The sequence below is a fragment of the Mercenaria mercenaria genome, chromosome 14, assembly GCF_021730395.1.
Source record: "Mercenaria mercenaria strain notata chromosome 14, MADL_Memer_1, whole genome shotgun sequence".
Taxonomy (NCBI): domain Eukaryota; kingdom Metazoa; phylum Mollusca; class Bivalvia; order Venerida; family Veneridae; genus Mercenaria; species Mercenaria mercenaria.
The window spans coordinates 75355448-75373584 of record NC_069374.1 but is presented as its reverse complement, the minus strand read 5'-3'; the positions used below and the strand labels follow the sequence as shown (position 1 = coordinate 75373584).

At 34.1% G+C, this 18137-nt stretch overlaps 1 long non-coding RNA gene across 1 annotated transcript; it reads right to left on the bottom strand.

The window, feature by feature from the left end:
• Window positions 1–10500: 10500 nt before the first annotated feature.
• On the bottom strand, window positions 10501–13618 carry LOC123528327 (uncharacterized). Its single transcript, XR_006681962.2, has 4 exons — window positions 13540–13618; window positions 12577–12665; window positions 11601–12239; window positions 10501–10604 (listed from the first exon to the last, which is right to left on the bottom strand). It is a non-coding gene; the product is annotated as an uncharacterized LOC123528327 (long non-coding RNA).
• Between the last annotated feature and the right edge of the window lie 4519 nt (window positions 13619–18137).

Sequence of the window (18137 nt, the reverse complement as noted above, 5' to 3'; positions counted from 1 at the left end):
TAAAGGGAGTCATACATTAATGAACGTCAGTATGCCTCGGCAAATTTCCCATTCTAACATGACTCGGTTTGATTTCCAGTTAAACAAAGAAGGAAATCAAGCTCTGTATATTCTGCGATAAACAACGGTTGATGCGCGGACCGGTAAGAAAGCATTATGACGTCAATTGTGACGTCAAATTGCCGCATGACGTCCGATACATTACTCCTCGCGTAAATGAAGTCCAGTATAATATCTATTAAAATATATCAATGAGCATGTCAGAATGAAAACAATCAAGGCCTTCTTGTTATTTATCGTCTAATTTACCACGGTTCATCGTTCAGATGCTTCAGTATTTAACCACTCGGGCTAACGCCCTCGTGGTTCAATCCCTACGCATCTGAACTCTGAACCGTGGTAAATTAGACGATAAACAACTCGAAGGCCTTGATTATTTGTTAATTAGTTTACCTTGAATAACATATGAGCCGCGCCATGAGAAAACCAACATAGCGGCTTTGCGGTCAGCATGGATCCAACCCAGCCTGCGCTTCCGCGCAGTCTGGTCAGGATCAATGCTGTTCGCTTTCAAAGCCTATTGCAATTAGAGAAACCGTTAGCAAACAGCATGGATCCTGACCAGACATTATAGGACTTAATTATTTTTGCTACTGACCATGTATTTGTTAACCCTGCCGATTTTTATTTTCTAATGATTTGCTCCCCGTGTTAAAAATGGCGAAAATAATGAATTTTCATTTGAATCGAAACTATGATCATCAGATATGAAATGATTTATGTAAGAAAATAATTGCTCCCACTTACATGTGGCGGTTAGAAATAAAATTTGCTGTCGGTTTTTGCACTGTAGCAACACTGAAATATGCGCATAAATACAACAATTTTAAACAAGGAGTTTATCGGTATGTGAACGTCTCGGCTTAACCATCAAATTGCTTAAAAAAGCTAACAGCTAAATTGCCATGTCACAAATTTGTGGTGTTCTCTAGTAACGACACCTACTGTCTTTATTTTACTGGGTATTAATTATCTAATTCTTAATGGTTATTTCGATAAATCATTTAACTCATTATGATGATTTCCCAGTAAACGTTTGACATGTATACGTTTTCGTTATAATGGAATAAATATTTAATTCCTTAGAGCATAATATTCATCCCTCCAAATATGAATATAAACCATAGCCGACGCCTCAGTCGAATTTCATTTATCACGAGATAGACATTTTTCATATTACCCTTCTAAGGAATGCAATATTCACAAACCGTATTTTTTTGGTCTTGTTTTTGTTATATAAAGGACAAGGTTGGCTTTTTGTAAAGGTTAGTCAGCGGCCCCTTTAGTATGCTCGTCTTCAACAAGCGTCTTTCCTATATAATTCACAGATCTAGCCTCATTTTGATTTAAATATAACTTTCAAATATAATTCATGTGAAAACAGTTAGTATAGTAGATAGTAGATACTAAGCTGGTTGGTTTCTGCCAAAGTCGTCTTTTCGTTATGTCGTCCGCCAAATGACAACGTTTTCGTAGTCATTTCCTTTTTGAATTATTTTCATCTTTTCGTTATGTCGTTGTTTCGCCCGCGAACACACATAGTCAAAAAGTCTACGATTTTGTGCTTCATCCTCGTCGCGGGAACGCGAAAGAACGAAATGACGACAATTGCAACTCGCAACGGGCGAAAAGATAGTACATTGGCAGAAATAAGCCATTATAGTATCTACTATCTACTATACTAATTGTTTCAACAAACACAATGAAAGATAATATAAATACCTTTTAAAATGATACATTCCCTGAGGTAGTGTCTGTGGGCTGTTAAATAGGCTTCGAACGGAGTTCAAACGTAAAACTTAAGGTAAAAGATTGAATAGTGTACCCTATTCAATATCATGGTAGGAAACTTACGCCTACATGTATTTGAGACAATATAAATACCTTTAGAATGATGTTGTTTAATATGCTTCAAATTTCTTTCATAAATCCTTATATCAAACATTGCTTATTATACCCAACCCAGCTACAAGCTAAAAAGCTGACACGAAATACGTTTGAAGTACATAACCAATACATCTGAGAATGTGTAAAGTGCTACTAGATATTTACACACGATCTGTTCTAAAATGGGATAGCTATACACTAACTTGTTTAAGGAAATAGACAAGAAATCGGAACGTCGGATTGTTTTTATGTATATGTAATGATATGTTAAATATATATTAATTATAATGGTATCTCAATCTTTGTATCAGACATATTGGTTTATTCAAATTGCATCTGTAAACTTGGACGTTAAGTTTTTTTTATTACACGGACCGTATACTGGATTCTTGTGCCGGCAAATGCTTACTGTGTTAACAGTTACAATCAGGTAGCCATATAACTGATGTTATTCATATTATTCATATTATTAGTTGAGTTGCAATGGAAAGTCCATATTAACGTGTAAGTTTTATATCCGGTTTGTAAAGTCACTAAATTAATGACACAACAGTGAATACGGATGCTGGAGGCACAATAACTCATGTTTTCTCAGTCTAACGAACGACATGTGTATCGTTTAATTAGTTAAGACTAACATGAACAAAACTTTAATAGCACTGCATCGAGATGCCCACGCTCCTTCTCTTCATAGAATCGCGCGATACCTCCACTGCAGAACTGATGCACATTTTTTGATAAAAATATAATAACTTACTTAATCGTATTCCAGTCAGAATACGGGTTTCTAGCTTGTAAAGTTGGTCGCAAAATTGTTTAATTCTGACGGTGGCACTATTAGCCATATAACGGTCAGCATCAAGTTGCAATTTTTATTTTAAGGTTGTCAGTGCTCAATGAATTGTTGTCGTGTTTATTATCGTTGTTATGTGTTATCTGAATCAAACAGTCATTGGAAGAGATAACTACTTAAGAAGGGTGGAGTTAAAAGTATCAACATTCGGATAAGAACCTTGTGCTGCTTTATACTATATAAAATCCGTAATATTTTTACTTGTTTGTTTGTCCTTTCACTTTGTTTACATATCTTATCATTTTTTATTTATGTTTTCTTATGTGTCAGTTTTTATTAGCCTAAGAGAGAAAACTTAGATTTGGTAAGGGAGACAACTCCGTCAACCTTGTACCTCTAACCTGTCAAGAGTTACCTAGTTTGCCACATTTGGTGATTTTCAATTGACATGTGGCCTCTTTGGAAAAAACCTGGACAGTCAGCCATTTTAGTCTTTATTGTACAAGATGTGTTTTACCTGTGGTCAACAATTTGTGTTTCCAATGGTTTGTATTTGTCCTGTTGTTGCTTATTGATAGGTGTACATTAACATTCTGTTCGGCAAGGTAAGAAAATAGTCAAACTGTTTACTCACATTATGCACTAAACTTGGATGTTACAAAACCCTTCTGTATAATAGTCCGGTCATCATACGAACTCTTTGCGCTTGTATTGCGGTATATAAATCTGAAGTGGTTTTCTAAACTGTAAATCCGCAGCGTATTAGACAGAATGATGCATTCTGATGTAACTACACTGCCAATTACGATACCACGTTCAATCAACCCATTTTATACGAACAGTTATACTTTGATTAGCAGACGGTCTGTTGTACTAGTCTCTACATATCCTCATTGGCAGGATTCTTTATTTGGGAGATATTAGATAAAAGGGTCGAGTTAGAAAATCACGCAAGTATACATGGCAATCACAGTATGTTTTAAGTTTTGAATTGTAACATCAAGTATGGATTAATCTATAACCAGGATTGAGTGATTGCTGTTTCCTTATCAATACTGAGCTAAGGCAATAAATAAACAAGAATATGTAATCACAATAAAATAAGAACCAATCATTTTAGAATATGTACAATTTGATTTTTTTCTACTTTTGACGCTAAGACATGGTGGTTCCTCTAGTTGCAGTCTAAGGGACTGGCAGTGTTGGCTGCTCTCTTTCGGTGATTACACTTATAACTGCAGCATCGATTTATTATTTTGATCAGGTGCCATTTATATGCAAATTATCGTTTATAGGCGAAGGAAAAGATGAATTAACAAGATGGATTACTGTTACTGGCTTAAATTCCTCTAGCATATTATGACCTGTCATATGCAACATGTTTCTTTTATAGATTATAGTGCCACCAAGACAAACAGCCGAAAAGGCCAAGAAAAGTAAGTTTCATTATTTCATTTCTGTGTTTGTGCCTGACGTAACTCCTTTGCGTTGTTAGTCATATACACTTGCTGCTTCTATTACGTAGATATTCACTTTGTGGGGCTAAATCTATGTTTTGCTGTTTTGCACAAGTACTTGGCGTATTTATGTAGTACTATAGTTCATATTCTATCGGATACCCTCTATTTGTAGGCATATTTTTCATCCAAAAAGAAAGCAAAAAACACACACAAAAACAGATATACAGCAAAAAGTCTAAATTAACACAACACACTGTTTATTGATCTTTTGATAGGTTAACAAGATTAACTGATTGACATTCATGACATAAAATGTCAGTAATGAAGAGCAAGGACAAAAGTACAGGAATAGCCACATTCAAAAACGCAGCCAGCCGTGCAACACTCTCATGGAAATAATGGAAGCGTGTAAACACTTACACACATTCTCAGCACATGTATACAAAAATGCAATAATAAATAAACCTAAGTAACGAATATACAGGAAGAAGGAATACACCGGGTGCAGTCTTTAGTTAGTAACTTTTAGCAGGCTGGTAAAAATCCGAAAGTGTGAAATATAATCAACAAAATACGGTTTTTTTTCGCGTATATAGAGTACAATCGTTGTAATATCAAATATCGCTTTAGCTTGTACACAAAAATGGAGTTTATGTATGTTTAAAAAGAATATGATATATAAGGAAACCTTAATGAGACACACCAGTCCTGTAGATGTAAATCACTATACCATGATTTTAAAAACTTTTAAAATTTTATTTCAAAACACCAACATAGTTTATTTAAATTTATTTTAACTGACTTATCGAAGACCTCAATCCACCAATAATTTTGTTTAGTGGAGACTACACTCACAGACTGGGACTTTTTGTACTGGGTCTTGTCTTTTTTATCCCCCGCTGCGAAAGCGGGAATGGAGTATAGTTATGTAGTCTATATACGATGAAATAAACCGTAGCATTTAATAAAAATTAATATTAAAATTGCATTTTTTTATTATTATTAAAATCATATATAGTGGACGCATCTTGACCCCGATGGTTGACCTTCTTTTATTATAATAAATAATGAGGCACAACCTATTATTGAAAAGGAGTGTGCGTAAAACACGAGCTGTCTGAGAAAATGGAAATATAAATTTGTGTGAATATACATTAGTGTATTTGAAAGTTTTAACTGATCAAATGTAAGTATACAATTTAGATACTGTACTGTTACAAACTAATTCCATATAAATATACACGGCTACCCTAAGCAACCCTTATTTCTGCTATGAAATAATCGATATGAATAATCAGCCTAAGGTCAACCATCGCGGTCAAGTTGCGACTACTATACACAGTGTGTTTTATATCAACATGTAAACAAAAACTTTTGATGACTAAATAGCCTAGGCTAACTACAATATTGTTTTAATGGACCTTATTAAAATGCTTATCATAGAGATGGAGTTTAAATAGACATATCGTATTAAGAATTCAACTGCTCAAGTCTAGCAGGATGTGTAAGACTTGTTATCAACGAGAATACACTACTTGTTCAGATGTTGATTATCAACAGGTAAACACTACTTGTTCAGATGCTTATCACTATTGCTTCCGATTGTGATTATAAACGAGTAAACACTACTTGTTTCAGATGCTAATTATCAACGGGTATTAACTACTTTTTCAGATGCTGATTATCAACGGGTATACACTACTTTTTTCAGATTATGCAACGGGTAAACACTATTTGTTTCAGATGCTGATTATCAACGGATATACACTACTTGCTTAAGATGTTAATAATCAACGGGTATACACTACTTGCTTAAGATGTTGATAATCAACGGGTATACACTACTTGCTTCCGATGTTAATAATCAACTGGTATATACTACATGCTTAAAATGTTGATAATCAACGGGTATACGCTACTTGCTTAAGATGTTGATAATCAACGGGAATACACTACTTGCTTCAGATGTTGATAATCAACGGGAATACACTACTCGCTTAAGATGTTGATAATCAACGGGAATACACTCCTTGCTTAAGAAGTTGATAATCAACGGGAATATACTACTTGCCTATAATGGTGATAATCAACGGGAATACACAACTTGGTTTAGATGCCTATTATCAGCAAATGTAAACTACCTGTTTAGATGCTGGAATACACGGCTTGAATACATCTGCGGATGTCTCTAAATTGCTTTTTGTACTTTTAGCATGTGTAAATGTTGAGTTCTGCTCAACCCGGGGCTAGAGGGCGTGGACGGTAGCATGCATTTCCACAACCGTTCATGAACAGACTCAATCAAACAGAGCTTGCAACATTTTCGTTTTAGTCGTGTTGAGCGACCTGTGAAGTTTCCACTTTACTCTATTGTAACAGATGCTAATTGTGGTAAAACGTTAAAACCATAAACATGATTAACATATCATTTTATTGACATCGAGGCTTGTGTCATTTGGGATAAAAATGTCATACCTGAATTTGTGTTTTCTTTACAAAAACGAACAAATGTTAAAACTGATTTCTACATATTGCCCGCCGTAACATAACTGAGTACGGCGTTAAACCCAAAACAAACAAACAAATCGAAATACTGTACTTAAAATCTATGTAAAATGTATGTAATTATGTTTTCTTTAAAGTTCTTATTTGTTTCAAATTAATGTTAAAAGCCAAAACCCAATTGCATTGTTGAATCAAATCAATAAGTGATACATGTATATCTCAGTCGTAATAAACTTAGAACCTGGCCAGTGGATTTGTGTCATTTTGTGTTATTTAAATTCACCGTAATGTCTGAAACATGCCATTTTGGTTAACATGCTGAGAAAGTGAAATACCATGAACCGATATTTTAAAGAAAACTGAAGAATATGCGAGACACCTTAAACGTGTTGTGGAAGAACTTCAAACACTCATCTTCGATGAGGTACATAAGAACTGTTATGGATGTGTAGTGGATCATCCCAGTCAATTACAGCATCAACTGTGATTGTTCACATCAACAGACGAGTGGAAGGAGTTGTATATTGAAAAAGCTCTCAATCAACTGAATCTCTACAATGTCATGGAAAAATGGTATCCAAAACTAGAGCTCATGGACGTGCATGGCAGTGAGAAAGTACAAACCCTGCATATGTGGGTAGATATAAGGAACATGTTAGCCCAACATCAATTAGATCCACGGGAAAGCTGGATGAGTATATGGGCAGATCTAGTGAAAGACGCCTGGAATCATGAATACCCATGAACTTCAATACATATTGGATAAATCGTTTATATTGAGAACACTCAATGGAGAAGTGTGTCCTAAGGATCATCTACCGAAGCAGAAACCCTGTCTTGTGAAAGCTTACATAGTGAACACTCAGATAAACCTGGAGAACATTGGTTGGCTGTTAGCTTCAGAGAAAATACAGCCATCTACTTTGACTCTTATGGAACCACCATTAGAGGAAGCTATTCGACCCTTCTTGGACAACAATATCCGAAGCTTGACTAGGAACAACATACGACTTCAAAGTGGAAGCAGTGCCATGTGTGGTGTTTACTGCATATTTGCTTTAGACGCTTTAGCCAGAGGATATGATTTAGAGAATATATTGACTATCAAATATCGTTTAGAGCCAAGATATTGGCATCACAATGACAAAGATGTAAGAACTTGGTTTTAACAAGTCTATGGACACTTGTATGCAAAAGCTAGATCACTAGCTAAACCTGAACATTGTCAGTTTCTTTCACTACTGACTTAGATGTACACTCTGTTACAAATGAAATGCCAAAAAATTAAAAAGAATGACTGAAAAATCGAGAGATTATTTTCGATAATGAATGAATGAATGAATGAATGAATCCGTCTATGATTGTTGCTACTACTCAGTTGAAGACTTTGAAAGCGTGATAATTTATCATGCTGTCCATTTTGATCATGTTGTTGTCGTTGCAGATGGTGATTATACAAAGAATACTAAAACGGATTTAGTAGATTTATGTACAGAAAAGGATGATGTTGATGAACGCGACTAGTGGTCAAGACGATTCTTATGTTGATGTTTGAATGGATGATTTTGATGATGATCACAATGCTTATCATTTTATTACTGATGTTATGCATTTCGGTATAGCATATTGTATATATAAACATTATCATGCTTTGGGCAATCAAAGTAAAATCCACCATCATTACATTGAGAATTCGTTAAGCGTCTTGGCCTCGGATTTTCAGTAGCTGCATTTGCCTAGTACTATGCATTCTCCTTGCATTGTCTAGTACATGTGCACTTATCATAAATAGAGTTTTAGCATCATAGCGTTGTCTATTTTGTTTTTATGCATTTTGGCTAGAAATTTATCATTTCATGCTTCGTTTCGTGATACTTCTATCTCATACAATATGCCATGATAATTCATTAATTTTCTGTAATGATATTATAATAATAAAAGTCACGGCCTTATCCCATTCAATTAGCATTTGTTATTTATTGTCAATATAGTCAGGAGCGACAGGCCGCTCTTACTGATATATGTTTTAAACCTAGGTCACTTCTCACCAGGGTTAAAACAACATGCCTTTCAGAATGCGGGCGAGTCTCTGTTGCTTCTTATATTCATGTCCTACTGATAAATTAAACAATACATTTTCAATACACAAAATATGAAAACCGAACGAAATTGACTATTTGCAGGATTTGTTATCTAAATATTAGAATGCTATCTTGAAAGTATTTATTTTTTCTGTGGTTTGGAGAAATTTGATACAAACAATGAGTGGAATTTTTTCTTTGCAAAATACTTCCTATAAATGAAAACAACAGATGCAAACGAATTTGAAGATAATGTAATGTTTATTAGAACACAATACAGCTATCTATATTTAATTACCAGATAAATATTTTCATTCATTTTTTCTTCTTTTTGTTTGACCTATCCATGTTTCATCCGCTTTATCAGATACGAAATAGTGCTAAAAGTTGGTAATGCAAAGTACAATGTCTCAATATATACGCTGGTGTCATACAAAGTCTGTTTACACTAAAACAAAAAACATAGTTTATTTACAAAATTAATTGCGGAAAATGCAACGCTTCAACCTCAGTCAGTTTTGTCTGTAAGCTTTCAAACTCAGCCTAAAATGCAAAAATTCATATACATGGTTTAATCAAAAATGCTTAAAACACTCTAGAACTTTAATTGAATAAAAGCCGGACAGTTATCCCTTACATTCACCTGATCATCTTTGTAGTCATAATTTATGATAAATGAAACAGATATATGTTTTTGATATACTGCTTAGACTGTTTCATACTGATATTCTACAACTTTTCCTTTGTTGCCAAATTTCTCGTGATCTTTCATTCCTTAATGTGTACCTACATTAAGCATTAATAGTACTTGTTTAATTGTCTAAATCAAATTTTCTTACCAACTTAAACAGATCCATCAGCTCCGTTAGAAGTTGTGGTACAATTCCTATTGCAATAATCGTCAGTGCAACAAGAATGACAGACAGGTGTTGCTCCTTTTGACAGGTGATGAACCATTCTCGTTAGAGGATCGCACTGTGAGGAAAAGAAAAACTCAGCAAATAACTGTAACGTCATCTAGGTCTTTCCTATAGTACCTTGTCCGTTATGTAAAAAGTCTGACTTTAATTTTCGACGTTGGAAATTTACATGTTTGTATCCAACTACAGTTGATAATTATAGTAACACAAAAAAAATTCGTTCGTGGATTTGCGTTTTAATGGTGAAATTGAACGTTTAACTTATTGAATAGTTTAAAGAAATAATGATATTACTGATATGAATGATATCTAAATGTAAACTATAATAAACATATTTCCATTGGCACTTCTGTGTTACAAAGTATCAAAAAATACAAGCTTAAAAACACATACACGTTCCTTAAAATGTTCCAGTCAAATTAATTACGGATGACGTATGTCGGTACGAGATTCTAAACACAAAATTAAATTCATAAAAGAATACAGAAACTGTCTTACGAGATTGTTTGCACATCCCATCTTGTAATGATAGCCTTCACCCCATGTCAACTTTTCTATACGACATACCTGCAAAACAACATATTACCAATGACGTCAGCTGTTGCGTGCTTCTGATACTTTTTATTGCTGGGTACACAATGTAATTCTATATTATCCTTATCGTAAATGAGATTGTTTCAGGATAGGACTGATCTTGTTGAGTCATATGCACATATACATGGTGTACTTTTATTCCATACGCACTTTTAGAAAAGATAGGTAGAAAAATGGTGACTGTATATTTAGAGAAAATCTACCTAATGCTGTGAACACAACATCACAGAGGTACATAGTTCAGGTGACGACACGTGTTGACAATCGTAGCATACTGGACCTCTGTGGTCACGGCTTGGGATCCCTAAAATTAAAATAGCGTAAACGAAACGACAACGCGCAATAAAAAAGATAGGAATGCCTGTATGTCTTATAAAGTATTATTTCATACATTCAGGCGGATACTATGAACGTAGAGTACCGGTCATTCATTTCCATAAATTGGTAAGCCTAACTTGTTTCCCTTTTGTAATTGTATTATTATTTTATATTTTATCTTTTGTAATGCTGAAGACACTGTTTATGGCGATAACGAGTTAGTTTTGTATTACCGGTTAACTGGAATACTGGTCACTAGAATGGTATAGAATAATGTCATGTAAAAGTAACGACTAAGAGTTTATTTTATCTTAAGAGGTTAGCAAATGTTGTGTATATTATTTGAAATTTTAATTGTATTGTAATTTAATAAGCAGGATACTTTAAATATTGAAATGCAAAACTTGCCTTTTACACGAAGTCTCAGTAAATATGTTTATTATAATGGAAGGTAGGCCTACCGTTGTTTGAATTTTCATAGGTTTAACGTCAAAGTCCAAATTTCAGATTTAAAGCGTTGATGCGTAAAGCCCAAGACCACGGGTGTCCTTACAAGTTTCCCTATTGTACGTATGTTAATATCTTAATAAGAAACAACCATAGGCTTACACATAAACTCATTTATGTAAGTATATACACTTAATTACTGTAACAAATATTGAGAATTTTTTAATGACAACAACTGTATAAAATATTTCAAAAATGACAACCTTATTCCAGGAAAAGCTATACATTTATACTGAAACGGGCTTATGATACAATACACGTATCGACAAACTAATTTATTTCGATATGTCGTTACACCATTAGAATCCCTGTCAATAGTCATATTGTTATTAATTCTGTTACATGTAGTTCCGCTCAGAGTTCTACTTATGAGTGGTATTTGGCTTTTAATAAACCCCTCATGAGTAGGTTGAACTAAACCAAGTCTATTATAACCTTCCCAGGTAACGTAGAATTATGTTAAAAATTGATGTACCTGTACTTCCACACCCTTTGTTGTTACAGAAGCTGCCACTGCAGCATTCAACACAGAAGTTGTCCTGAGACAGTGACTCTTGGTGCCCGCTTGCACATACCTTAAACATAAAGAAACAATCCAAAAGGAAACGTCACGTTTCAAAACCAGCACTTTCAAGAAAGCCTAAACTTGTAGTGTATGTCATTAATGAATTAGTACATACATAAATGTTCACGAATATACACAGACGAGGGGAAACATACCGGACACGATAAAAACACAGAGAATGTTATCAACACAGTGAGGACTGCTATGGAACAGCCAGTTGTTGTTGCTGTATTTGTTGCTTCTTTTTTTTTTAAATTCCTCTTATGAGTTTGAACCATCTCACTTTTATTTTCCAAAGTATAAATAAAGACTAGATTATATTTTAGTATTTTAAATAGTTTTCTTGACTTCATTTTTTATATTATTATCTCATTAAAATCCAGACCCAGCTCTTTTATCTACGTCTGTTTAGAACACAAATAAAGAGACTGATTCAAACAAAATATTTGAAAAATGTATAGTTTTTGCTTTTATTCATACATCGGCAACTAAACATCCAGATCTGTAAACGATACGTCCTGATTTGTTCTGTCTTTCCACAAAGCACACCTAGAGAAAATAAGAGCGCATTATATGGAAAGATATTTTACAGACATAATAAAGATAACGGGTAGCTCTTGTTTCCTTTCACGTTCTCTTTTGTCTTTAATTGAGAGATATTCATTTTCTCGGTTCCTAAAACATTATACATGTACTGGATATTAGATTCGCTCTCTGGTCAGTTGTTCGCATGTTGAAATTGTAAATGAAAATATGAAAAAAACTTGATTTCATCATATCAGCAAGACATTTCAAATTTCATTTAAAATTACTATTTGTTTTTTGTTTTTGTTTTTAACTTGTATATATGTCATGGTACAATTTATTGTCATTAGATAATGTCTACCTCTTTTACATGGCATGCTTTGACAGTGTCGCAAAGGTCAATCCGTTCAAGATCTTCACAAATGTAGCACATTGTAACGTTGTTTTGATCTGAAATATTTATAAAGACAATAAGACAATTTAATTCGACTAAAAAACACCTCATGTTATGTTTCATGGACTTAAACAATGTACTTCTACCAACCGCTTATAACTTCATTACCTGATCGTAGAATGTGTGTTCTTTAGTACGTAAAACATAAGTTATATTGATCTTTAAACAAAATATGTGTAGCCCACCCGCTTAGCTCAATAGGGAGAGCGCAAATCTACGGATCTCGGGGTCGTGAGTTCGATATTAAAATGGAGCTTAGTGAAGTTTTTATGTGCGCTATTTATGGAACTGTGTCAGGTCATGCATATGAATGAAAGTAGTCCGGCAACATACAATACGGAAGGTATAATACGAAATTTAAAAGGTACAATAAGAATTTTTCTGCCTGTTCATATCTAATTGTGAAAAACAGGCCGTAAAATATCGGCTTGAATTTCACAATTACATATGAACAGACAGATAGAAATTCCGCATTGTACTTTTTAAATTCCGCATTGTACCTTCCGTATTGTATGCTGCCGGAATATTTTCATAAATATGCATGACCCGACATATTTCTATAAATAGCGCACATAAAATCTTCACTAATTCCATTTAATATCGATAAACATTGAAGATTTCGTTCAAGAACAAAACAAGAATCAAAATGCTAAAGGTATATAATAAAAGGGGGTCATTATAACAGTAGCTAGATCTTGGACTTTGTATTCAGCTCTCGTAGATTTTGCAAGGTCGGATCACACTCGGCGCTTGCGCGCCTCGTGAGATCCGATCTAGCAAAATCCACTCGAGCCGAATACTGCATCCCACATCAATCTACTGTTATAATAACACTAATAATAATATGTTTATATAAGCTAAAATTCTTACCGGGACCTTTTGTACCGGTTGAGCCTGTAAAGACATGGGGTACTGAATGTGTTGTTGGTTCAGTACCAGGGTACTCACATTGGCCGCCTAGAATATATTAATAGTTTGTGTTACACTATATTTACATTACAAGCCGAAAATGCTAAATGGGTGCCTTGTATTTGAAGTTGATCAGCTTTTAGAATACTTTGATTAAAATGTATAATAACACAAGTTTATAAAATGTATAATGGTATTTATGTATAATCAGTTAGGAAACCCGTAAAATATATAACAACCAATATAAATTTAATGATTAAAAATGTTCCAAGTTGTACAACAAGACCAATGTCAATGTGTTCTGAATTTTTATAAAGAAAATTTTATAAAAGCATTAAAAAATGAAACTGAATATCAAAAAAGAGATCTACAACATCGAATGTATTTACCTTGTAAATTGAAACCAGCATAGAATTCGTAACTGTAGATGTATTCTTCTATACCGCTATACCAGTAATGATTTACTGTTCCTAAGCCATAAACAAGCAGTCCAAACTTCACATGTGACAAACGGTGACGAACTCTGTGATTACCTTCACTAATTTCAAATGACAAAACGGTGAAATTACTAAACGGTGACGGGACGGAAAACTGTCTTTTCGTTCTCGAGTCTCAGGCACAGGCACGCCATCTATGAGCAAGTTGTCTTTGAACGTTGTTGGAATAATAACTGCTATGTAATTCTTCATAAGCAGCTTCGTTAAATTAGAGTGTAGATGTGGAACGGTGAAGCGGTAGTCATTGATGTACTGATCAACTCCCGGCACCAGAACTATAAAATCATCATTTTGATACATTGTATTGTTGACATGGAAATTGTTTTGCGAAATAGTGAATGTTTCATCAGCTGTTAGAACCACAGATGTATTTACGAATGATTGGTTTTTTATCATAGACTGTGATGAGTGAGTATTTGCACTTATATTTACTCGGGTAAAAAGACTCTCTGACCGTATCATTAACGAAGCCGTGCCAGCATGTCTCGTTTGGGGCACTATATATCTGTTTGCCCAATACTTGATTGGAATCCCGGAAACGGTTGAAGCCACCCATGTGAAGTATCGATCTCCTTCTACTCCAGCTACTACCGTAATATCACCTTCAGCTTCAATAAGGATGCCAGTGCCGCCATTGTAGTTGTCGGAGCTGTGATACTGATAAACATCAAGCCTGTCAATTATTGTGGCGTTTAAGAGACCGGTTGAGGTCTTACAAAATCTAACAAGATTATTGTCAACGTTACTCGTTACTAAGACAGTACTTGACACTGGCCAATGACTATTCTGCCGTTGTGTCCACGGAAAAATTAAGTAGCGCCTCCCCGCGCTTCTTGTCGGGAACGCATTATAAGATTCGACAGCGGTGACATTCAATGACAACTTTTTTACGCATGTAACTAGAACTGATACATCAAAATCCGATGTTATAAGTATACCCCTTTTTCCGTGGAAAGTACCAGATTTTTGTATACTGTGATTTATATTTACAGTTTTACTCTGATCAGGTGGTATGTCGTGGTATGTATCTATATTGGAGTACGTTATTTGAAGAGGAATCCTGTTATGGTTAGGCGAAGCGTTAGTTATATGTAATTAAATGGTGTCGTTGCTTTTGGGATTTGAATCGTACCATTCAACCTCGCTGTCTGTATGATACCAAAGATAAATTCTCGACCTTCTATGCCTGAAATGGATTTATGTTTCCTGTTGCACTTATTGACTTATACACAACACACCTGTGCTGCAGTTTGGACCGGTAAATAGCATACACTACTATCTGGCGTTGTAAATAAGGGGTCGTGTAATAAAACAAACTACCAATTGTAACACCATACTGTAATAGGAATAATATTAAATGTGAATGCAACGTAGCATACTATACAAACAGAACTGTGAAAGGCCAGCCTATGAAAAAGCATTTTTATCTTTGCTATGAGCACCTTTCACCCACATAACTGTTGTAGTGTCAGCAAACTCCCTTTCGAAGTGTAAAAAGCGTGGTATGCCTGTTCTCTTTTAATATTGGTGGCTGGTTTTGCAACACATGTTTTGCCATGTCTCATATATGTAACAGTACCTTCCTGATCACTTGGGATCAACAACATCAGACGATGTTTCAAGAAAAGCTATAATGTTTCTAGTAATACTTGTGTCTATAAACTTGTTTAAACAAGGTTTTTAATATTTTGATCCGAGCCGGTAGCGAAAATAAGCAAACAAGTGCAATAACCATATGCCTGTATAAATAGCACTTCAGAATGGTGTTTTGTTAATTTCATATACCGACAAACCTATATATTTACCGTATTTTGTATTTGTAATTATTTCCAGACATACCAAAATACCTAGCTTATTAGCTTATTTGTGTATTTTTTGAGATATGCCAACATCATTCCACATCGGCCGTATTGTATTGTGTATCTGTCATGCTACCAGATATGCTAACAATCCTAATTATTTGCCCTATTGCCAAACCTAATGTTACGTACTTGTCGGCCTATCAGAAAGTTGGAGTGACATCATTTCAATTTCACTTTTTGAAACCCGGGTTTGATTTAGGAAAATGACTGTTCATTGCGTACATAAACAGAACATATTTAGAAAAAAAGCCATAAGCCTTTTGACTCAGAATACAAATATTCTTTACACATCAATAAATTACTATATTTCAAACGTACGTTTGGATCTCTCCCACCTTTTTCCTGTATGTATCATACACTGTTCAATAGATCATTACAGTTTTTTTAGTAATTTAAATATGTAAACGCTTATCGTAACTTACTTTTCGGTATATTCATTTGAAAGGGTCTGGCACATGGCTGAATTTTGTTTAAATGTAGACGGATTGCGTAAAGTGACTTAATCCCCATACAACTATGACTACGCCTTCATAGCAGTATGTTTTTACCAGGCACGTGATGTAGTTATCACCATAACCTAAAGTATAGTTTGTTGACGGCCCTAACAGTACACCATATGTAAAATACTTTAGGTAGGTTGTTAAAAAATGAAATGTCACATTTTTTAAATATCAGCGAATCTAGATTTATTTCAAGACTTTTCGGCAAAATGCAAAACGTCAAGTAGAAAGTCAGCGTTCCACGCTACAATAAGCCACATTTCTTGTCAGCAGCACGCTACGATAAGCCATGTAAGCAGCTATATGCCATAAACTGGATCTGCAAGTGATTTATCACAACAAAAAGTAAATAAAAACTTACCAGCAACGGCAACAAAAAGCAACCATTCTGTCTGTTATAGAAGAGAGTGTTGCTATGTTCTAAAACAACACTACAGCTGCCTGACTGATTAATGACAATGTTCAGATAATATACCTTTTTATAACGCTGTAACTAACAACGTACGTATTCATTTCAGAATCGCATTTCAACTGTTCCAGGATACGTTTTAACATTCATTACGCCCGTACATACTTGTTCAATGACTGAGATATAAGTATAGTACATATCAACTGAAATACGTTCTTTAATGTTTACCCTTTCAAACAAAATAATGATCATAACTAAAAGATCTCATGACAGTGTAAGTAAGTAAATATTTTATTATAGTGACATGTGCAACAACAAATTACATATGCATATACACAAAAACAAATAAATGAAAGCACCCGGCCCAGTGGGCCTATATGTCACCTATATAGATATATACAGAGATGAGAGCGTACATTTATACAAATGTATAACATTTACATTTGATGTAATGACATGGTAAAACATTTATGACATAGTTATATTTTATGATATAAATATGATACAGTGTATGTTGAGACGAAAGATTGAGAATTTTGAAGAAGAGTTTTTCTTGCGTATAATATCATAATACCCTGAAATCCCGAAAATAAGCCGCGGCTTATTTTAAATTTTCGTAAGGATTTGATGGCTTATTAATATACAGAGACCGGCTTATTTTTGAGTCCCGCGAACTTTTGAGTACATAATTTTCAGTAACGGTTTAAAAAAATGCGTATTTTCGAGTAACGAAATACTGAAGATACGGATGTCATATTTTTGCTCTTTAGTTAAAACATTGACGTCGATAAATACTTATACTTCTGATATATCTGTTTTGTTACAATTTGTTGCAATTTCTTATTGAAACTAATCCGATGCTAACAGATAATTACAATTCATTAAAAAGTTGTATCTGGGGCCATATTCATAAAGCATCTTAAGTATAAGTATGAGAAATTGATTATTTACTTAAGTATTACTTAGGTAAGAAATTTATTTTGCTTAAGTATATTTGTTATTCATAAAACAACTTAATAAGTAATTCTTGGCTTTTATTGTGGACGAAAACATTAAAAAAACACATTAATTTCAGACAGATACAACATGCACAATTATGTTTAAAGTGTTTTTATCTGAAAAGCAACACTTTAATCGTACTCAAGACGCCATTTTGTTTTCTGACTTAAGTCATTTCTTACGTATCTTAAGTTTAAGCTGTTTTATAAATAGGACTTAAGTTTTTTACCTAGACTGAAGCTGATATCACCACAAACTTAAGTAAAAACTTTACCTTAAGTCAAAACTTATA